Below are 24,062 nucleotides of genomic sequence, written 5' to 3' on the forward strand. Positions count from 1 at the left end.
GAAAAATGCTGTGAAATCAGAGGAGAAGGTAAAACAGTGTATTTAAATAAATATCATTGACAGAAAGTGGAAATTTTGTTTGGTGACAATGATAATGGAGGTCTATTTTGTATTTGCTTTCGTGACTCTGCATTCGTTATTTTCTCTGACTGATGTTAGAGAGAGAGACAGAGAGAGAAGAAACACAGCATGAGACAGAGAAAAGGAACCCACGAAAGCAAAAAAGGTAGTATAAGGAGGAGTGAATAGAAAGAAACAGGGAAGAGTGGATACAGAGAAAAACAAAATGAGAAGAAAACAAACAATAAGGAGATGTGGTCCACTAGCTTTGAAGTTGACAAGAAACACAAAGAATAAAGAAAGTGGAAGGGCAGAACAAATTAAAACACAGATAGTATTGGGAGTAAGCAATCAATAAATCCAGAGAAAAGGACTTCTAATATGCAACTGAAACTCAAAGAGAAGTGATTAACATGGAAAGAACAGGGAGAATTGAATCTCTGAAAGTGTAGAACTAAAAGGCAGGGAAGGAAAAAGAAAGGGAAATCCATTAAGCATGAATATTATTGGTTACTTTGGAGTGACTAAGTTATGATAAGTACATTCAGGAAATGCTGAATGGAATGCCACGCGTCAATCGAAAAGTTTAGTGCTAGTTGTCAATGGGGCAAAAGGACTTTCTTCAAAACAATTTTTTCTCTCAGTATTTCCTCTTCTTCCATCTTTTTTTCTCCCTTTGCTAGGAGAATCTGTCACCAGCAGAAGTGGTATTAAAAATGAAGAATTTATAGAGTTATTGACTTAGTAATACCCTGTGATAGTGGGATATTTTTACAGCTAAAACCATCAAAATGAATAGCATGAATCAAAGTGTTTGAAATAAATCAAAGATAAAGAGCCAGAATTCCACCATGGTGGTGGAAGGGAGGTCTCCTAACTCAGCAGACCTGTATTTAGGGAAAGAAACCCCAATGAACACTTTTCATGCTGGTGGTGTGATCGGGTTGGGCCTTTGGCTCCATCGGCAGTTTAAAACTGGAGATGGAGACTGTGATGTGCTGAGGTGGGCCTTAGACTTTAAGGAAAGTCTATTAGTCTTTCAAATGTCTCCCCTCACATACCCCACCCATCCCCCGACCACTTATTTTCCTCATGACACTTTGGTGACACATCATACTCTCCCAAGACACCTCCTTGGTCAGTCGTGCCAAATCAGCTTCTAAATGCCACCTTCATAAACAATTATATCCACCAAACTACTCACCCAGTAGCCACAATAAGCAGACATCACGAGGTATACGAGAAGAAAATCAAACTTCTCATAATCCAAGGAAATTCTCACACCTATTCAAAGATCTCCTTTATTAAACTCATTCATACATTTTAAATTCTTTCAAATAGTTAATCCTTTATTAAAACAAAGATTGATTTATAATTGCATCAAAGACAGCCACTCCTTTAATATCCTCTAAAAGAGGCCAAGTTAAAAAATGTAGCCTCAGACCCTTAACTTTGGAGATTTTCAAATTCAACCATTTACACATCGAGGACTCAGTGGTGTTCACAACCGATGGAAGTGGCACCAATTAAGTCAATTGAAATTGCAGGAACATATGGTGATGGTTCTTTCTAAGCTATACCAGATGGTCTGTCAATCAATAGTATATACTGGATTATCTGGAACTTGAACCGACTGCTGTAGATTGTGTTCTTTTCATTTTTAATGAGTCAGAAATGTAAATAACTTCATATCATGACTCTTACCAGAATTTATCTGCCTTTCAAGTGCTATTATGTTTCCTCCATAAATTTTGTGACTCCCAGATTGTGGGCCAAGGCCCCTGGAGCAAAAGTATTGTCTGTTTGAACACAACACTATTTTCAAATGGTGTGGCTGCGTTGTGCTTCCACCATTGTGATTTGCTTGTCTGGCAAAAATGAGGCCTGCTGGAAATGGAGGTGGGACTTTCACATCTGGATCTAACTTGCCTTTTTATTTTTATAGAAGGCCTCAGGATTTGGGCCAAATTGATGGAAATTCAGCCCAAAGAATGCTTTAGCACTGTCACAAGACATAGTTTTGCAGCATCAAGTTAAAGCAAATCATCTAAATAACAGGCTACAGACAGTCAGGAGTTACAATGGAACATTAGGAAACTTCTTTTTCCATCAAGTCCATGCTGGATCTGGGTAGAGAATTTCCATCAGTCTCATTCCCATACTCTATTAACATAGATCTATACCATTCATAATTCTCCTTCAACTTCCTATTGAAATCATTGATTGGCCATGCTTCCATATCCCCTGAAGATGGTGAGTTCTAGGTCATTACCTCTTGCTGTTTTAAAAGGTTTTTCCACATATCCCTCACAGATCTAACCCAAAAGATCAAATCTGTGCCATCTAGTCCTTGCACCATCTGCTGTTGGGACTGGCTTTTCTTTGCTTACCTTATCTAAACCTACTATAATCTTGAACATCTCTGTTAAATCTTCCTTTAATCTCCTTTGTTCAAAGAAGAACAATCCCCATTTTTCTAACCATTCCTTGTAGCTAGCTTCCTCACGTCTGACACCATTCTGGTCAACTTCTTCTGCATCCTCTCAAGGTCCCTTACAACCTTCTTAAAGTCAGGTGACCATAACTAGACACGATACTTTAATTGTGGCCTAACTAGAGCTTTATACCAGTTAAGCATAACTTCCCTGTTTTGCATTCAATACCTCCACTTGTGGAGTGCAAGATCCTACAATTTGCTGGCCTGGCCAGTGATACCCATGTCCCATGAATGAATAAAAGAAAGTACCCTCTCAATATCCCATTCTCTACACCTTCTATGCAGCTCTAACACTGTATTTTGTAGTCTGCTCTGCTACCTGATGCACTTTGCTTTGTTCAGTCTGCCTGTAAAGCACAGAAAATAATACTCTTCATTGTACCTTGGTATATGTGACAACATTAAATCAAACTCAAACTTATTATCTTATATTCTTCAAAGAGCTAAACATATGACTCTCTAGGTTTGTTTGCCCCTGTACACTGTTCAGAAATGTGCTCTTTAGCTTGGGTACTTCCCTGAGGATCTACCCTTGGCTCCCTCCTCTTCATCAGTTTCATGCTGCACCTGCAGGGCGACACATTGATTTTCACAGATATACTGATGATATCCAGTTCTACCTCGCCATCACTGTTAATAAGTTATCAAGCTCCATATCTGACACGTGGTATTGGATGCACAGAGATATCCTCCAACAAAACACCAGAAAAACTACCAAGAATGAAGCCATTGTTTTGGAGAAGCATTTCAGCTCATCTGCTGCTGTAACCCTTCATAGATCTGTGACTAGTGCAACACTCTTGATTGCTCTGCTACTCTGTACCCTTCGTAAAAGTGAAGGCATTCAAACCTCTGTTGTTGTTGTCTTAACTTGTAGAAAGCCTTGTCCTGGTTAAACCCCTGAGCTCACTGCACTACGCAGGTTCCTTTTGAAGAAATGCTTTGATTTCAAAATTCTATTCTTTTTGGCAAATCCTTCCATGGCCTTCCACCTCCCTATTGCCATAACCTCTAACAGTTCCACAATCTGTGCTCCACTAATTCCAGCCTCATGGCAGTTCCCAATTTTAACCGCACCTCCATTGCTAGCTATATCTTCAGTGGTCTCAGTTCTAAGCTCTCAAATATTCATTGCCTGTGTCTAGCTCATGTTAAGACTCACCTTAAGATATATTACTTTAAGACACACTTTAAAAACTACTTCCCTGTGCAATTTCTTTTGTTCATTTGACTGAATATCATTTAGGCTACTTCTCAATATTGCATATATATGATACATTTTGTTTTATAATGCTCCTGTGAAGTCTGCAGAGATGTTTCACTATGTTAAAGACAATGTATAAGTAAGTTCTTGCTGTAATAATGTCTCTCGCTAGCCATTTTGCTAAAGTGCATTGTCTCACTGTCTTATGCATTAAATTCAATCTGCCACTTGTCTGCCCTTTCCGGTAGCCTTTGATCTGTTACATTAATTGCTATCATTCTCACTGTCTATCTCACCTCTAGGTTTGGCAACATTGGCAAACTTTGAAATATTACTCCGTATTTTGTTATCCGAGTAATTTAAGTCTGTAGGAGCACTGAACATTGGAGAACATCACTGTCTACCAACTTCCCAAAAATTGAATTTTGCTCAATATAGAATGAATCTTCCCAGAATAAAACAACCAGCGCCATGCTAACTGAGCCACTCAATCAAAATCACATTCTCAGAACATTTAATGCATTTGTAATAACCATACATGTCTCTCATTGATTAAATAAACCTGAGAGCAATAAACAGTGTGGACTGTGTGGGATAAAAAAACTTGTGCAATCTTACTAAATGTCAATTCTGGCATGTTTCATGGTGGGTTTCTCTCCATCTGGCCTAGTGAGTTTTTGTATGCTATTATCCCAAACTTTCTTCATTACCTATGGACCATACTCCTGCTATGCTTCCCTTTTTATTATCTGACTCATTGCCACTCCTGTGATATTTCCAGATTCTTGGTGGTGTTGCCTTATTTAAACAGCAGAGGTGCAACAGCTCAAGCAGTGGCCACCTAGAACTGCCCTACATAGTTCATCTTATTTGCCCCATACATGGTAAATAAGGGAAACTGGTGCCATGCTTTTTCACCTGAAATCCCTGGCATATGGGATAACACAGAGAAGAGCAGTTCCCCAAGACTGGCAGAGGAGGTCATAACACTAGACTCTGCCATTATGGTCTAACATGCAGTCTTGACAATTTGTAGAAACACTCAGCAATAAGGTTATAAACTTCTCTGCTCCACAGGGTAACCGCCACTCATGGCATAGCAAACTGAATTGAAGCAACATCTTCCCCCACTTGCTCTGACCTTCTTCAACTCACCACACAACTAACCTTGCATACCCTCTGCATTGTCTGTTCACGGACTTGGGCTATCTCACCAACATTCCCCACCTGCACCATCACTACATCTGTAATCACTCCCTTTCATCTGAGTCTATACCCTGTTTGTCCTATTACTGGAGAAATGAGCCCACAAAAGGGTGGTGAGAGTCAAAGTCAGTGGTGGGACACCCAGCATTCAGTCTCTTACCCTCTACGAGGACTGGATCCTGGCCAGTGATCAGAAAGACTGCTCATGTGATAATGCAGAAATATCCATGTCCTGGCAACCAAGTCAGGCGCATTGTTCATTGCTATTCTCCTTTAGGTCTAGCACCCTCCGAGTCTGCTGGATATATACACTGACCAACACTCCATCCATTAGGGTTCAGCATCAATAGCACAGCAACGATGGGAGGGACCTTGACCTCACTTCTTGCTCAGAACGACACAAGGTAGTGCTAGTTGGTACCCAGATGGAGGAAGAACCACATAAAGGACCCACAGGAGACTCCTCTTAGGACACTCAAGAGATGGCCAGTCCTTGCACTTCCACTCTGCCTGATTCCCACAAGGTTGAGGGTCTCAAGTCGAGGAGGGTACATCTGCCTCTGGGTAAGACACTCTCAGAATCTCTGGGCCACTACACACAAAGGCGCCAAGGTCACCCAAACAAAACTCTAAGGCCAAGTGGCCTCACTGTAGGGCAGGCACCTACCAGTCCAGGACTGCACAGAGATGTAATGGGAGGAAAATGACATACAGGTATTATGGTGACACTTTACTGTAAATACATTTTCACATTTGTAAATATAATTCATTTTTCACTTTCAGCTATCTGAATGAATGTGTGTTGAGCCTCAGCATCAAGACTGAAGGTGCAGAGCCTGGACATCCTCGGGCTAGATGATGTTTTATGATCTAAGGTTTTAAATGAGAGTTTCTGCATCCCATGCAGGCTTTGGGAACTGGAAGGTGATTACTACTTTGGCAACTGGGGTCAGTCTTTCCTTGCTGTTGTACATTGCCATGCATGACTGTGATGCACAAGCAATGATTCCTGACTCTGCGTGATACGGCCAAGGGTGCTTTTTATTCCACACAGCAGGCTTATGCCTAAGGTTCATGTACAGGATGAAGTGCTCACAGAAGGGTCTCACATTGCTCCAAAGTGAAACGCCCTCCCTCATAGAATGGGTAGCAGCTACGTATAGTTCCATTGGTTCTTGTTATTTACAATACAGTAGGAGGAAACAGTAGTCGTTCCCCACACAGTGAATCTCAGTCTCAGTCCCTTACCCTTGGTCAGCCCCAAAATGTACACAATCTCTTCTTGACCAAACTCCCCACCAACATCATCAGCTTTGAACTTGCCCTTGTTCCCACTCAACCCATCTATCTAACTATTCAATTCCCTGCTTTATCACCTCTTCCCCCAGGTCTATTGAGTAAACATGCCAGATATAGCTGCCCGCCATACTCCCATCAAAGCCAAGGTATTGTTGAGTGTTGATAACCTCTTCTCCCACCTTATGCATTGAATGCCATATTGTCCTTATGCATTGAGTTGACCCTCTTCACAATTGTTATCCTCTCTGCATCCCAGAATACTGCCTCCAAACCCCACAGCTGAGTCCCTCTGTTTTTCTTCTGTAGTAGTAGCCCCTGATAATTCCACACTGAATTTAGTGGCTGGATGCCCAGGACTGACTGTATCCAACTCACATGGTCATTACCCATGGAGCACATCATGAGATGTTGGTGCCTGGTGGCAAGTTGGAGGGCTCTCGGAGCAAGCTACAGTCACCAAGTAATTCATCTGACCATCATCTGGAGATTGGTCAGTGCCGAGTTTCATTCAGCTGGATGGGAGAAGAGGAAATGCAAATAGGCCTCTCACTGCTGTTTGGTGAGAATCTCATTTCACTGTTCCCACAATGGGAAAATAGGACCTTTGCTCTCAACATCTAGAAATGTCTTGCTGGCCACCTCACTGCCTTTCCCAATGTTCCCACCAACACTCATGTCATTCAGTGCCTTGGAAGACATCATCCTTCTTTGGGTATCCTGCGAGGTTGTCTGAAGCAGTTGTTAAGTCTCTTGCATATGTTTGAGAGGAATCGCTATTCAAAGTTTCATCCAAAACATCAGTGCGAGAAGAACAAAGTGATTATTGGTCCTCCTCACTGACGATTCTCAGTTGCTATTTTGGTTGCCAAATCAGCCCTCGTGTTTTTGTATTTTGCAGGAGGTGCAGGAATATTGCCACCACTACAGTCCTTGGAATCCCAATATTCCTTCTGGATTCAGCTTAAAGCTACTGCTGATGAATAAATGGCCCGAAAATTCCAGTGTGTAGGCCAATTCTGTATGGGCAGAAACTGCAGCTGCTAACGAGAGCCAAGGACCAAAACTAAGCCACCCTACAGCCTCTTGGATCTGACACCTATTGCTTTCACAGTGTATAAGTGTAGATGTTGAGAACAGGATGTGTTCCATAACAATTGAAACAGTGCTCCCCATGGGAGATTTCAGTAGATTACACCAACCGTTTGGTGATCTGGTGGTATATAGTAAATCATCAGAGACTTGGAACACAATTTGATTAGCATTCAGTTGTGGATTTTTAAAAATTTTCAAATCATTGTTTAGTAGTTTTGGAGCCCCATTAATACTCGAATTTCGAACACAAAATCCCGACAACATCAGTTGGGAAATGAATTTAGGTTTCTTAAAATCAGCATTTCCTAGTAATGATCATAAACACAAATAACTACAGGACTGCAAAATAATGTTTTATAAGAATGTCGAAACACAGTCGCACGGCAATATCAACTTGAGCATGGAGTGAACATGGGAGGGTGCTTGATACTGCATTTGATTTGTTTAGAAGGCAATGACTACAGGAGACTGAATAACAAATAAGCTTGTTAGCTACATTTATGCTAATTGACATCATAATCGTGGTATAACCATATGGTTACCCATTGTGAAATACATTAACTCTCAAATAAATCAGTCTTGGGTTATACTCATTTTGCCAACATAACGTGAAGTAGTGTGTTTCTGGGTGAATCTTGAAATTGAAATGTTTATTGAAGCTATGAAATCCTGAAATAATTTGGTTGGGTCGTTGGCTTTTATGAATGGAATTTAAAGTAAGTTCAAAACTCAGTGTTATTTCAGTCACGTTTGCAAATGCCCAGCTTTGATAACATTGGATTAAGCACTACCCTTTTGCGAAGTGGGAACGCTAAAGAGGCAATTTTCTGAACTTTTGCTCCTACTGGGAAACTTGGACAAAGATGCATAACAACATTTTTTCTGTGGGCTACATGTGATTTTCATTTATTTTGCAGCACTTGTCAGATAACAATGTTGGCTGCACGCCTAATTTTCTGACATATGCTCCCAGCAGATGATTCCCCATTGAAAAAATGAAGTTGCGAAAATACCAATTAAATACTTTGCCTTTTAAGGGCATGCAGAACATGCACTTTTTTTGTATTTTCAATTGCAGGGTTTTGTATGTCCTTGCTGAGAGTGTTACAGTAATTGTGGGGTACGTAAATTGTGTTGGGTGCCATTGCACCACCTTTCCACCAATGCCTGATCTAACCCTAATGATTCAAGGGCAAGCAACAGCTGAAATTGACAATGTAAAGAGATGGCACAGGACACCCTCATCCGCCTAGCCGAACTCTTCCTCACCCTCAACAACTTCTCTTTCGATTCCTCCGACTTCCTACAGACTAAGGGGGTGGCCATGGGCACCCGCATGGGCCCCAGCTATGCCTGCCTCTTTGTAGGTTACGTGGAACAGTCCCTCTTCCGCACCTACACAGGCCCCAAACCCCACCTCTTCCTCCGTTACATTGACGACTGTATCAGCGCCGCCTCTTGCTCCCCAGAGGAGCTCAGACAGTTCATCCACTTCACCAACACCTTCCACCCCAACCTTCAGTTCAACTGGGCCATCTCCAGCACATCCCTCACCTTCCTGGACCTCTCAGTTTCCATCTCAGGCAACCAGCTTGTAACTGATGTCCATTTCAAGCCCACCGACTCCCACAGCTACCTAGAATACACCTCCTCCCACCCACCCTCCTGCAAAAATTCCATCCCCTATTCCCAATTCCTCCGCCTCCGCCGCATCTGCTCCCACGATGAGGCATTCCACTCCTGCACATCCCAGATGTCCAAGTTCTTCAAGGACCGCAACTTTCACCCCACAGTGATCGAGAACGCCCTTGACCGCGTCTCCCGTATTTCCCGCAACACATCCCTCACACCCCGTCCCCACCACAACCGCCCAAAGAGGATCCCCCTCGTTCTCACACACCACCCCACCAACCTCCGGATACAACACATCATCCTCCAACACTTCCGTCATCTACAATCCGACCCCACCACCCAAGACATTTTTCCATCCCCATCCCTGTCTGCTTTCCGGAGAGACCACTCTCTCCGTGACTCCCTTGTCCACTCCACACTGCCCTCCAACCCCACCACACCCGGCAAATTTCCCTGCAACCACAGGAAATGCTACACTTGCCCCCACACCTCCTCCCTCACCCCCATCCCAGGCCCCAAGATGACTTTCCACATTAAGCAGAGGTTCACCTGCACATCTGCCAATGTGGTATACTGCATCCACTGTACCTGGTGTGGCTTGCTCTACATTGGGGAAACCAAGCGGAGGCTTGGGGACCGCTTTGCAGAACACCTCCGCTCGGTTCGCAATAAACAACTGCACCTCCCAGTCGCAAACTATTTCCACTCCCCCTCCCATTCTTTAGATGACATGTCCATCATGGGCCTCCTGCAGTGCCACAATGATGCCACCCGAAGGTTGCAGGAACAGCAACTCATATTCCGCTTGGGAACCCTGCAGCCCAATGGTATCAAAGTGGACTTCACCAGCTTCAAAATCTCCCTTTCCCCCACCGCATCCCAAAACTAGCCCAGTTCGTCCACTCCCCTCACTGCACCACACAACCAGCCCAGCTCTTCCCCTCCACCCACTGCATCCCAAAACCAGTCCAACCTGTCTCTGCCTCCCTAACCTGTTCTTCCTCTCATCCATCCCTTCCTCCCACCCCAAGCCGCACTTCCATCTCCTACCTACTAACCTCATCCCACCTCCTTGACCTGTCCGTCTTCCTTGGACTGACTTATCCCCTCCCTACCTCCCCACCTATACTCTCCCTCCACCTATCTTCTTTTCTCTCCATCTTCGGTCCGCCTCCCCCTCTCTCCCTATTTATTCCGGAACCCTCAACCCATCCCCCTCTCTGATGAAGGGTCTAGGCCCGAAACGTCAGCTTTTGTGCTCCTGAGATGCTGCTGGGCCTGCTGTGTTCATCCAGCCTCACATTTTATTATCTTGGATTCTCCAGCATCTGTAGTTCCTATTATCACTGGCACAGGAGGATTACTGCTTCAGAAAAGCATCAACACCCTTGCTGCCTTCTTGGGTGCAGGGACAGTTATAGGCTGTTCTATAGAGAGGTGGCTTACTGCAAAATCTATTTTTCAATGAAATAGTGGTAGCACGGTGGTTTGCACTGCTGCCTCACAGCACCAGGGATCCGGGTTCGATTCCTACTTCCAGTGACAGTTTGTGAGGAGTTTGCACATTCTCCCTGTGTCTGCATGAGTGCTCCGGTTTCCTCCCATAGTTCAAAAATGTGCAGTCTAGGTGGGTTAGCCATGGTAAATGTGGGATGCCAGAGATAGGGTGAGCTTGGGTAGCATGCTTTTCAGAGGGTTAATGCAGATATGATAGACTAAATGGCCTCTATCTACACTGTAGGGATTCTGTGTGATTTGAAGATGCATAGAAAATAACTGGGAGAAAATGTGGCACCATGTTCAAACATCCTCTCTCTTAGCAAGCTTCCACGGCAGCTTAAATAAAACAACCAAATGTAGCTGCTGAAGGTTTGAAACATAAACAGAATTTCCTGGAGAAACTCAGCAGGCCTGTCTGCATCTATGATTTCTGAAAAAGGCTCACTGGACTCAAAACATTAACTCTGTTTGCTCTCCACACATGCTGACAGACCTGCTGAGTTTCGCCAGCAATTTTGATTTGTGTTCCATTGCGGCTTGCTGTTCTCGCCAATGTCAAAGCCTTCAATTGGGCCTCCAGCTGCAAGAGACTCGACCACCATTAACTGGTTACTGACACCGCTGGCAAAAACTGTAGTGCCCCAAACTTAGCCCAAGGATTCACAGAATCCCTCCAGTGTGTAAGCAGGCCATTCAGCCCATCGAGTAACATAACTTTACAAAGAGCATCCCATCCAGTCCCACCCTATCCTGCAACCCTGCATTTCCCATGGCTAATCCACCTAACCTGCACATCCCTGGACACTACGGACAACGTAGAATGGGCAATCCACCGTTTTTGGACTGTGGGAGGAAACCAGAGCACCTGGAGGAAACCCACGCAGTTCAGGGAGAATGTGATAACTTCACACAGACATTCGCCTGAGGGTGGAATTGAAGTTGGGTCCCTCACGCTGGGAGGCAGTGGTGCTAACCACTGAGCTACCGTGCCGGTGAATTATTTTGCACTCCAGAAAGAATTGAACAGTAAGTTGGAATGAAGTGCTCATGATCAGATAATTTGAACTAAACAATTTTGAACGAGAACAGGAGACTCTCATTGCATTTTCCTTCCAACTGCCAGCAGTTTTCAATCCAGCTGACTAATTTCTCATTAACTTCACAAGATCATTGAAGCCTTCGCAAATTTTTTCAAATGGCTTTTGAAAATTTGAGTAAATTGTATCCACCGATTATGCTTCATCCACTCACTGAGTTATATTCTAAAGAATTCAAGCAGATTTGTCAAAAAGTCAATTATTTTGAATTCATTCTTACTTAATTCTTATGACTTTACAATCCTTAGATACACTAACCTGATAAAGCATCCTCCATTCAAAACGTAAAGCTAACTTGCCAATATTTTCAGGTTGAAATTTCACGCCCATTTCAAGTATCTGGATAAAACTTATTCTCTCCAAATTCATATACAGCTACTGCAGTCATTCAGGGCCCCGTAATTGTTGAGGAATAGATCAAAACAGGCAGAAACATTTAACAGTACTGTTTGATTTTTCATAGGAGGGAAAGAAAAAAAAGGGCAATTCTTAAATGTATGGAATAAGAGCCATAACAATTATCACAATCTTTGCATCTCTACAATCAGGGCAAAAGGCAGGTCCCTAGCCCATATTTGCAATAATTTCACCTCAGGCATCATCCTCATAGGCCACCTTTCAGCCTATCTTTCTTTTACTGTCAGTCCAATCAGAAGGCCAGGTGCCCTGATTCCTCAATGGCATGAGGGGATGAGATGAACATTACTGAGGAAAGTCAGGTTCAGTTCAAATCAGAAAATTAGGTTGTGGCGGGGGGGTGGGGGGGGAGCAAGGTCTGGAGGAGACTGCTGGGGCCACTGGAACTGGTGACTGGCACCAATAGCTTCTGAAGGTACCAAAAGACGACCAACTCCATTGCACTGAAAAGTGCGTGGCTTCATGAAACATTCCTTGAGTGGAGCCTCTGAATTTGAAATTTGGGAACTTGCTTCCTTGGGTGGAGAGGTCTCTAGTTTTGCAGTGGTGCCTTCACCTCCCAGCTGGTGACCTGGGGGTGGGGTTAAAAAAGCAGTAAAATTCTGCCCAAGGACTCTGTATAGATCAGGACTTAAACGTATCTTCTTATGCTAAATCTTCATGGTATTCCACATTACTCACAACAACCTGACACAGAAACAGAGAAAATAGGAAGTAAAGGAAATAGAAGCAAGAGTAAGCCATACAGCCCTTCGAGTCAGCTGCACAATTCAATATGATCTTAGTTGATTGTCCATTGAGGTACACTATTTCTACATGCTCTTTACATTGTTTGATCCCTAAATCAGTGGGCATCCTCCACTTTCTCCATTTCCTTGAGGCTTCTGTAGTATGTCCGTTGTGACCCAAATCCCTATCAACATTTGGCCATGGGTGGAAGGTTAAAATGGCAGGTGGAGTCACACCATGTTACTGCAACAGCTCTCCTGCATTGGCTTACCTCAGTAAAGGCTGGGGTGACTGCTTACCATGATGAGCGAGAGATAACATTGCAAACGTCCAAGCTGAATGCGTTATTGGCGCAACAGTATTAACATTCTGGAGACCGGCAGGGAACAAAATTGATCAGCAGGATCAGGCAGTAGTCAGTGGAGGAAGTTGAGATGGCCATTAACCAGTCAAATTGGTCCTTTTCGCAGATATTTGGTGGGTTCCTAGGAGTTGGATTCCTCCGCTGGTCTTTTCCTCTTCTCCCACCCTCAGTTATAATCAAACCTTCTTCATAATACTTGCTATCTAACATTACAGCTGAAATGACCTGATGTAGGGCCTGCCAAATTTGTGAAAAATACATTCAAAATATTTTAGATGATACAGTGTGGAGCTGAAGGAACACAGCAGGCCAGGCAGCATCAGAGGAGCTACAAAGTTGACTGTTCACAGCCTGGCCTGCTGTGTTCTTCCAGCTCCACACTGTGTTATCTCCGACTCCAGCATCTGCCGTTATTGCTATCTCTTCAGAACATTTGACACTTCTAGCCCTTTAAAAGTTATCCTTTCCTAATTTATTATATTGTTGATTGTGTGCCCAGAGAATCCCGAATGAAATTATTACACCAAGGAGATTTCTCTTTTGCTGTCAGATAAAGTGTTTCTCTTTTTATTTTTATCACGTTACACAATCTCAAATGTCTCAATGACTATGAATGCTGCTGTGTTCTTTTGGTGCCACTCAAATGTTTACAGATGTCACTCTCCTGTTAGCATCAACTTTTGCAAGGACCCTACAATAATGTTTAATGGAGCTTCATCACTGAGAAGCACAACATTTGATTTGAATGAATTGAATCTGACCTTAATGGCTTTTGACTCTAATAATCATATAACTGTTATTAGGTAAAGGAATAAGGTGAGTAAGAAGCTCTGTCTCTTTGAAGGTTTATTTAGTTCCAATACATTTTTTTTTCAAAAAAAAGTCACATTTTAACCTTCAAGTCTTTTGTGACTGTATCATATACAAAACCACTCGGCTTTCTTCTGCCAACATCTGTGGTACAGCATTTTTGCTTGTGTTGCTATGATTATGTGGGCTTCTTGCTTGGCAGATAACCAAATGTCAATCTGAGATGATAGAAGGAAGCTGGGCATCTACAAAATGACAAAAGGAAAATAAGCAAAACAAAAGGCATATAAATTTTGAAGATTGAAAGGTTTTTACCAGTAAAGATTTGAAAGTAGAAAAACACCCTTCATCAATGCACTGAAAGAAACAATTTTGTATATTTTACTGCAGAACATTTTTATATCAATTTACTCTATACAGAAACAATCACACAAAAAAAATTCTGACTAAACTGCCACTCAACCAGTACAATGTAGCCCCGTTAATGGAATGGATTATTAAAACACTGGAACTCGGTTGTTTTGCAATTACCTGAGTCAACTCTAGATGACTGACTGAACAAAGTATTCCTTGCATTGTTCAAGCACTTCAGTCATCTTTTTATCTGAAAAGCCTAGCTCCCTAACAAATAACTGCTGCCAGAAAAATCAACTTCTTCAGCTATGGCAAGGCCTACATAATTTATGGCTTTAATATGCTCACTGAGGTGTATAGTCTATGACAGTAATTATAAATGCAATAAGAAATTATAGCTGAATGCTTTAACTGCATTAGGAGCCATTTGATGAACAATGATGATTGCTCCTCATTTTGAACAATAGAGGGCAAGTAAGTGTCAATGCATTAGAATATTTGCTGTTCTGCTCTGTTCTTTTTCCATTTACCACAGAATGTCAGTTGTCTATTATGAAGCAGCAAAGTGATGTCCAGAGGTAGCTTATGACTTGACAGGCACAAAAATGCACAAAGAAACTAATCAATTTAGTATGCAATGACTTTCATTAGCACTTAAAATCTTCAGCTTTTTTTCTTTTTCCTTTAGGTACAAAACTGGTTTTAGATTTATTTAGGACAATAGGCTTCATTTATGTAAATTCTTGATAAGTGATTTAAATTTTGTGAATAAGAACTTTGATAATCCAGACCTTTACTGATTTAAGCTGATTACCATCACTTTTGTTTATTGTCTACTGTACAAAAAAATTCTAAGTGAATACAGTTTTCCTCTTCTATCTAGCTTATGCTTTAATCGGTCTACTGCCATTTTTTTTTCATCTTGATCTCACAGATTAGCTGCAGCAAATGATCAGTTGTGGGCCACTATCCTCCCAAAATAAAACTCTTTCTGTCAAAACAGCAAATAACACAGCAAACAGGAAAGCTTGGTGGTGTACTCAAGCGTTCAATTGGGGCCAGGTCCAGAATCCTCCCTATTAGCTTTCGGACCCTGCCATCAGACTCAAATATGGTTCAGAAGTTTGAACTGTGTGGGATAGTCATTTGGGCACATTTTTCTATGAGCTGATCAGAGGTCAAGCTCACCCTCCTTCATGGAATAAGCTGCATGGGCACCTTTGCAGCTATGTGAGAATTGGGCAATCCAGGATGGTGGCCTGTCTCATATTCTAAATTTAAAAAGAATGGAGATACCTGAAGCATCATGGCCACTACTGTCCATTGTAGAGAAGGAATGGTGTGGGCAAGGGAGGTCTTTCCTCAGGACAGCCTGTTACTGCAGTGAGCCTCCAAGACTGTCTGCAGCATTCCTACAGCCTCATGATCACCAGGAGGGTACATCTGGGATCTAGAGGCCCTTTGGAAAATTCTAGTTGGCTCCCGACAGTAGGCATCAATAGACTGTTAATTAAATGAATTTGTTACACACCAGTACTTATCCTGGCCACAACTGCCACACCGCCTCCACAGGGAGCTATCTGGGTTGGAGAAGGGGACTGATAATACTGTGACAACATTGAGAGTTTACGCACTTGAACATCATTGCCCATCCATCCACCCCACACCATGAGGACTAAAAATCCTGTTTCAAGTTTTGGCTGTGTTTATTGTGCTTTCAGAAAGGGAATAAGTTATTGTGGATGCAGAAGGAGAGTCCCTCCTGCCTGAAATATGTCTCTTATCAAGTCAAACAAGGACTGTCCTAGACAGCATACATAAAGTAAAATGAGTAGTCAGTCAACTGCCTTCCTAACCACCTTTAGCTGTCCTTGATATTGTGATGGGGTTTGGGGGAGAGGGGCAAGGTAAGACATCAGGAATTATTGACCAGCTAATGGTTTTCTTCCACCTCCACTGCATTAACAGCTACAACTGGGGAAGGGAGGATAAAGGTGGTCAGCCCACCTGCTCTGGCTCAGGATAATAGGAAGAGCAGCACTTCCTCAGCAAGTAGTGGGGTCTGTGCCCATACCTTCCAATCCTTCCACCATGGAGGCCATGGTAGCCTCCTAAATTTGACCATCCACCATTGTTTTCAAAGACAGCTGACTCAACTGACTTTTCTACAGGTGGGGGTATAATAAGACCGCTACTGCACAATCACCCATATGCATTACTGATTTCAGACTAGACAGGTGCTGTATTTTTAAGAGAGTTACATTACATCACACCATACATTTGGTAAAAGGTACCTACTTCACCTTCAGTCATGTTGTCTGTGTAATTAAGTCAGGATAGTGTATTTGATCAGTCAACTATGTGTACATAATGTGCAACAACATCAGTAAGCATGGAGCTCAGACTGTGTGTGAACAGTGTTGCTTATTAACTTCCAGACATCCATCTCAACAGAACCCTGATTTTGTGCTTTATGTTACATGATCCAATATACAGGAAGTACCCAGAGACCACAGAACATAATGCAGTCTGTTGGTGTTTGACACAAGAAACCACGTGAACCCATATATTTACAACCTAAATCATCTACATCATTCACTCAAACTCAAAAGAAAAAAGAAAAAAAGAAAGTAACATTTTACAAATAAAATGAAAGCACGCTATAAAACTGCTTGGATTTAATGAAAGATTTCATGAAAGAATACTTTGTACAGCATCTTTGTTAATAACACTAAAAGCTGCAGATGTCATTTCAAATTGAAGACTGGGCCACGAACAGAAGTATTACATTATGAGATACTGATAGTTGAAAAAGACAAGGCTTTATTTTTCGATGATTTATTCAAAGAACAGCTGAGATTGCCAAAGATTGGCCCTAGATTTAATCTTCAATCTATATTGAATTACTTAATCTTAAACAGGATGATTACAACTGACTTTCACGTATTTGAGTATGGGAAGGGAAGTCAGGAAGCTTTCTAATTCATGGCTGCTATTCAGTCAGCCTGCAGGAAATACACATATCAATGACAAGATAATAGCAAAGCTGATGCCTTCTGCAATCAAACAGCCAGGTGAATTTCACTGTTAATGCCCAAGCAATAATAATGACCATGGGTGAATTTTCCATGTCAGGTGTGTGACAAAAATAAATCAATTCAAGACTATCATTGCCCAGGACTTTTGTGTTTTCACTTGGTTCAGGTCTGCAATGCAGTTTGCAAACGGTTGTGAAGTGACAGAACAATGTGGCTTTGGAGATGGGCTGGTTGGAAAGCACGCCTCAGTTCTCAGAGAAAGTTACCTATTCTCAACACTGTTTAAAGGCCCTCTGAATTTTACCCCTCATTGATGGAACTTATGACCCCATGGACCTCATATCTCTATGCTCCTTTCATGCTCTCTCTAATTGCCTGTGTCCTCTCATTTTCCACAGTTACTTCAGGCTTCATGTCCCCTCAGATTCCTTGTGCCACTCCATGCTCCTCCAAACCCCATGTCACGTCATTTATCCTCCACAGCTGTTCACACTGTACAGTGACTCAGGAATCAGTTAGTAACAATGGGAATTATTTTTAATGCAGGTGTAAATAAATTAAATCTGAGTCAATTGAATAAAGCGCTCATTCAGAAATCTGTAATTGGCACTTGAATTTGAAAAAATCCTCAATGGAAAAATTTAAGCAACCGTTAAGAAGTGTAAACAAACAACCATGTAAGTAGAAACTATATCAAATTTAAATTATGTAACTGTACCCACTTTAAACTGTCAATCATTCTCATGAGCAATAGTACTGGTGGAATACCTGCTGAACACAGATCATTCATAGGGTTTGAATGTCAGCCAATCATTCATGAAAGTGACAGCTATTAAAACAAACCATTATAGTCACAAAACCTTGAAACTGAGAGAACAAACATTACATTTTCAATTCAAAGAAGATTGTCTGTTAATCAATGGAGGGGAGTAGGTGCTTTGTTATTCAACAGTATTGGATCCTTTTACAAAGTCAGAACTGTTTATATATGAATATATCCCGGAATCAAACATGGCAAAAGACTTTATCAACAGTTTTTTTTTGACATTCTTGAAAGCATTTCAACACATCCTCCAACTGTAACACACAATGATGGTGAACATAAGGGTCATCTTGCCTTTTCAGGACATAACAATGAATCACTGCATTAAAAATAGATCGACATTATAATATAACATCTACTGGTGACATTTTAAAGTGTCAAAGCGTTTTACACTTACGCATCAGAATGTTCCCGACTCCTCAGAAGGCTTCCCCCAGTGATCACAAACTCTACAAAGAAATGTACGTTTCTTGAGCTTCCAGAAGCTACAAAAGCACATTAAAATAGCATGCAGGGGGAAATACAATTTTCCTTTGTCCCTCAGTGGATACACTGACTTTTGAAGAGTTGTGCATACTTTTTGCACCCAATGCTTTACCAATATGCAAAGAACAATATGAAAGTAGAGTGGGGCAGAAGAAACAAGGAAGTTGTGCTTCTGACAAAAAGAAACATTTTTAAATGTTTTGTGAGCTGATTACTGCCTCTATGAGAAGACAAAAATCAGACTCCATAGACATGGTAGTATAGGGTGATCTCAAATGAGGAACTATATCTCAGACAGAGTCAGGTGAAGTCTTTGGGAGAAGTTCATGAAAGATGAACCTGATAAAAATGATACAAGTCTGTTTCCAATAATAGAAAATAAAACATCTTGGCCTCCTTGGAAAAGCAAGAACAAACATGACAACTTGCACCTGTAACTGCTACCAAGATTTCTGTGGAATCACTTCTGGAATTAAAAATCCTGCTTGCAACATGAAAAATCAAATGTAATCCCTTGTTTGTACTCGATATCTCGAAGCATGGTCTTAATTGTACCACACCGCAGAAAAATAAAAGGGCCTCTTTTGTTTTAAAAAGTTTGCAACAAAATGACATCCCACAGGAGCATACCAGGTATGAAAAGACATCTGTCAAACATTCAATTCGTAAATGGAGGAGGCCTCATAGTCCATCATAACTATTCCACACCAGGGGTGTATCTGTAGTTTATTTTAGTCATGGAATAAACATCAGTGCATCAAAGCATTTTCTCCTGAGTAAACAATTATTTAAAGCCTTTTTCATAAGTGCAACTCATAGAGTCATAGAGTTATGCAGCGTGGAAACAGACCCTTCAGTCCAAAACTTCCATGCGGACCAGATATCCTAAAATGATCTCGTCCCATTTGCCAGCATTTGGCTCATAAGCCTCCAATCCCTTCCTATTCATGTACCCCATCCAGATGCCTTTTAAGTGACATAATCATACCCACTTCCTCTGCCTCCTTCTTCCATGCCCGTACCACCCTCTGCATGAAAATGTTGCACTTCAGGTCCTCCTTAATCTTTCCCCTTTCACCTTCAACCTATGTCGTCTTGTGTTGGACTCCCCCACCTGAGGAAAAAGACTTTGGTTAATCACCCTATCCAATGCCTGTCGCGATTTTATAAGCCTCTGCACGGTCACCCCTCAGCCTTTGGCACCCCAGGGGAAAAGTAAAACCCTTTTGGATGTTTTTCCATCAATTTTATATTATCCTTGACATCCTTGGTTCTCTGAGGTTGTTTTATCCCCTTCCTAGAATCCTTCTTCCTCAATGAGATGTACTGTTGCTGAGTGAGGCATAAATAATTTTCTTAAACGTTTTCTAAAGTTCCTCAACAATATTTTCTGCTAAACTTACTATACTGTAGAAGGAGTTTTAATTAAAGAAGGGGGGCAAGTTCAGGAGGTGGGGGTGGAGGGGAAATGTAAGCTTATAAAGCAAAGTGAATACGACACCTCTGTAGGGCAGCCATTACGATAATGATGCCCTGATGGCATCATTCTAACTTAAAAGTATCTACTGCTAAAACCCTCATGCCTGTCTTTGCTGCAAGACTCAGCAACTGCAATGTCTTCCTGGCTGAGCCCCTATTCTCTAGGCAATGATCAAGGTTTCTTTTTGTTGGCTATTAACAGTCAACAAAAATCTGTCTCAAAGAATGTCTATGTTTTTACACAAGTCTTTTTATTTTATTTTGCTGCATTTCCTCCTCACTCCTCTTGAGGATCTGAACTGGTTAACACTCAATTCTAAGTAAGGTTGTTTTTTTAAGGGCAGTATACTTAAAAATTAAAAATGAAAGAGTTAAAATTTCTCTTACTTGCTACAGTGGTGGTATGAGTGGCAAGGATAAACAGTTCCTGATTTCTTGTATTGCTCCTTGCTCTTTCTCTGATGGATAGGGGGAGGGTTCAGTGACAACAACTGAGGAGTCAGCCCAGCATTTCCACTTCTCCTGGCTCTTGTATAAGAAAATGCTTCAGGAAAACTTACATCGGGTGGAAGCTTACAGCATGTTTCTAAAGGGCCAATATTACCCTGTATTAACTGTATATTAATTGGATGATTAGTAGTTGTGAAATAGTGGCATTAATTGGGAATTCACATCATTTCTACTCACAATAACATTGTCATTTAATTAGTTAAGCTTCTTCAAAACTTAGATTTTTGTTACACTGACCCTTTAAAGGGATCTTAAGGTTTAATTTTGTTCATCTGGCATGCAAAAAAGTATGCAGGAGGAGGCTGAAGCTATGCTTTCTGTGTGGGTGACGTGTAATCTGAAACCTGTGTCGCTGCAAATGAAAGGCTACATAACTGTGTATAGACACAGCACCAGTATTCTTCACTGCTAGTTATCTGAATTGTAACAACCACATTGCTGCTTGATTCCACAGTGAGACCCTAAAGCAGGCATTAGAGACCTCATCACTCTGTGTTTGGGACTTTAACACTCTGGGAGATGGACTCAGTTAGGCTGGAGATTACAACCTTTTTTAAATTTGTAAACCTAACTCAACCTGGCCACTTTCAGTTTTAATGAAACATAATTTGGAGGCAGATGACGGAACCCGCTGTGACGAGAAGTATTGGATCTAAAACTTTTTTGAAGGAAAGCATTTTTCTGCTTGTAAATTAAAATTTTATTTTGAATGTGTAGGGGATTTTGGCAGGCAAAAGTAGTATAAGAAAAGTTGGATTGATGTGATAAATGGTTTTATTGCAATTCCAATAGGACATCCGGAGCATAAGTGATACCTTCAAGTGATGGACTCTGGTGATCAGATGAGAGGAGTAGTTTGAGACAATACACCTCCCTTTAACAATCTACAATCTTGGGCCACGCTGCAAATAATGTCCATTCATGCCTCCACCACATGATCTCCAAAATAAACTGCAAAGAACTGAGACTCCACAATTCCAAAATTTAATTTTCAGTGCCAGAGAGATAGGCAATAATTGCAATGCATCATGCATTAGTATTTGTTCATATATCTGAATACATTGTCTTTAATCTGAATGGCTGACTAGCAGTCAGCACAGCAAATTCACATCCTTCATGCATTGTAATGTTGAATCTTTGCAATTTGGACTTGAATAATAATTTGTGCTGATAGCCTGACCATTTCTTATACCACAAGATCTTAATTGTTTATCTTGAAGAATTAAATAATGATGCTGAAAAGTTTTGTGTTTTTGTTCGTTCATGACATAGAACAATTTTAATGAAGGAACCAAGTGAATATAATACAGTGAAATCTGGATGTAAGTGAAAAGATTTAATTCAGCATTCTAGCTTTTGATCACATGATTGTTACTGCAGGTCTGTTTGAAGGGAAAGTGTTGACTTGAATATACACTGAAAATGATAGTATTTCTTTTCCTAAATGTACCCACAGACAGCAGCAACTCCATAATCTTGACCCACTTGAATGGCAAATTGTAAAAGTATTTAAATAGGTCTAGTATTTTTATGTCTTTGTAATAAAGGTTCACAATGACCAGTATTCAAATGTTTTAACCATAATTGGTGTTTCCCTTGACTTTCAGATGACAAAATAATAATTACTGGGAATTTCGGTAACCACATCTTTCATACAAGATATGCAGTACAATTTTATGGTAAGAATTAAAAACTATGTATGACCCCTTGCCTAACTGGATGCAGGAAGCTATAAATTACTTTCAGAATTTCAAGAAAGGTGTTATTACCTGAAATCAGTATGCAATAAAACAATAGTCTCCAAACTTTTTAAGCATGAGGTCACTTTTTGAATTTTACTGTTCATTTTGTCTGCAACTCAGCAAGTCTCAATGGGATACCTGTGATTTTATATTATCTGCCAAAGCTTTGAAATCTGGGTTGTAGTCAAAGTAAGCTTTCACTTTAAAAAACACAGGATAATGGAAATGCATGTTTTTCTCTACTTACAAGTCACTAAACTTCAATGTCTCATAACCTGGATTTCAGCTCAATATCATTTTGCATAGTAATTATCCTCATATCAACTCCACAGCTTTGTAAATCAAACACCTGATGGAACTTGGTAGCCAACCTAGCAATGCCTACTTGAAGGAATGGATTTGAGAAAACAAGATGATTTGTTAAGTTCCTCAGCTGTGCACAGGTGTTTTCCAGCAGGATCCACTTTTCTTTATCTTGGCTATTTTCTTGCATCTTCGAGATTGGGAAGTGTTGCAGCATTTTATTTTACAATGGACATGAGCACCAACTCAGTTTCAATCTGAAAGCATTCACAACACTGGGCATATGTGCTCAGTATCTGTCTCTTCCCTGTTGTTCACAGTTCAGCTCATTCAAGCATAAAAAGTCCAATAACCACACTACCTGACAGTGTATTCCTATATTTCATTCCTTGATTGAATTAAAATTGACAGTTTCAGGAGTTAGAGCTAAAAATCTTTGCAGGCCCTTCCTTTGACTTAATGATCTCACATCAACATAGAGGACTGGTTCACCTTAAGCAGCATCAGGTTCATTGAGTAAGTACTTACAAAAATGCTGCTAAAGGGCTCTTGCTTGAATCAAGTCTACAATTTGAACTACTAATTCCATTATATAAAAAAGTGAATAACTTTGGGTGCGAATGCTTGCTGGTGGCTTATACACTAGTAATTGCCAAAATAATGGAAATCAGGATCAATCCTGTAAAATGCAATAAAGTATGCCATTTCGCGCCAAGCATGTTTGGTGCACCATCAGTTGTGATAGAAACCACTTTGTTGGTTGGAATTTTTTTCTTAAGCATAAACCTTTGGAATTTGTTTCTAATTTCATCATCCCTTGTTCTCTATTGAACAGACAAAGTAATGAAAAGATACTCTTTAGTCGTTATGACCTCAAAAACCATGTGTACCAAAACCAAATCAGCTGGGCTGTCCGTCCTGTCAATAGATTGATTAAACTGCAGTGAGAAGCATTCACAGTCCTTCAGGTCCTGCTGTAGTTACTGAAAGACATCTTCATATAAGATTCCACTTATCTTACTACTGTGGAAGCATTAAGTGGCATTCTCTGGATTGCCATTACTACTATTACTTTGTTCTTCGAGTCTTTGAATAAAAATAATGAGTGCCTACATCAATGCTTCTTCAATTACTTTGCCATCTGTGAATAATTTCTTATGTTTTGCCAGAAGATGGCAAATGTGAAATGATACTTTCCTGCAGGCATTTCCTTCTTAAACTGGTTCATGAAAAAAAAAACTGCTGACCTTTCAAAACGGCCTTCTGCTCTTCAATATCCTTTGTCAGAAGCATTCTGTTCGAGGGAAAACTATGCCTGAATTTACAGTGCATCATTGTGCACTGTTATTCAAACTCCTCTTAACTTTTTGATATATTTTGGAGACAAATAAGGCAAAGGTTCTTAATTTTGACAGTTGTG

General features: G+C 41.0%; 1 protein-coding gene across 4 annotated transcripts in view; it reads right to left on the reverse strand.

Annotated features, from left to right (window-relative positions):
• Nucleotides 1-24,062, reverse strand: part of LOC125461455 (teashirt homolog 2) — a 477,217-nt gene that overhangs the window by 192,569 nt on the left and 260,586 nt on the right. For 2 of the 4 annotated variants that reach the window (XM_059652828.1, XM_059652829.1), the window contains one exon: nt 14,023-14,152. The exons of 1 other annotated variant lie outside the window; for it this stretch is intronic. The gene's annotated coding sequence lies outside the window, so the exon portion shown is untranslated. Of the gene's footprint in view, nt 1-14,022; nt 14,153-18,519; nt 18,572-24,062 lie in introns of those variants that run through there. One more of the 4 variants, XR_009446938.1, reaches the window with a different exon arrangement.

This window comes from Stegostoma tigrinum, chromosome 19 (genome assembly GCF_030684315.1).
Source record: "Stegostoma tigrinum isolate sSteTig4 chromosome 19, sSteTig4.hap1, whole genome shotgun sequence".
NCBI classification, from domain to species: domain Eukaryota; kingdom Metazoa; phylum Chordata; class Chondrichthyes; order Orectolobiformes; family Stegostomatidae; genus Stegostoma; species Stegostoma tigrinum.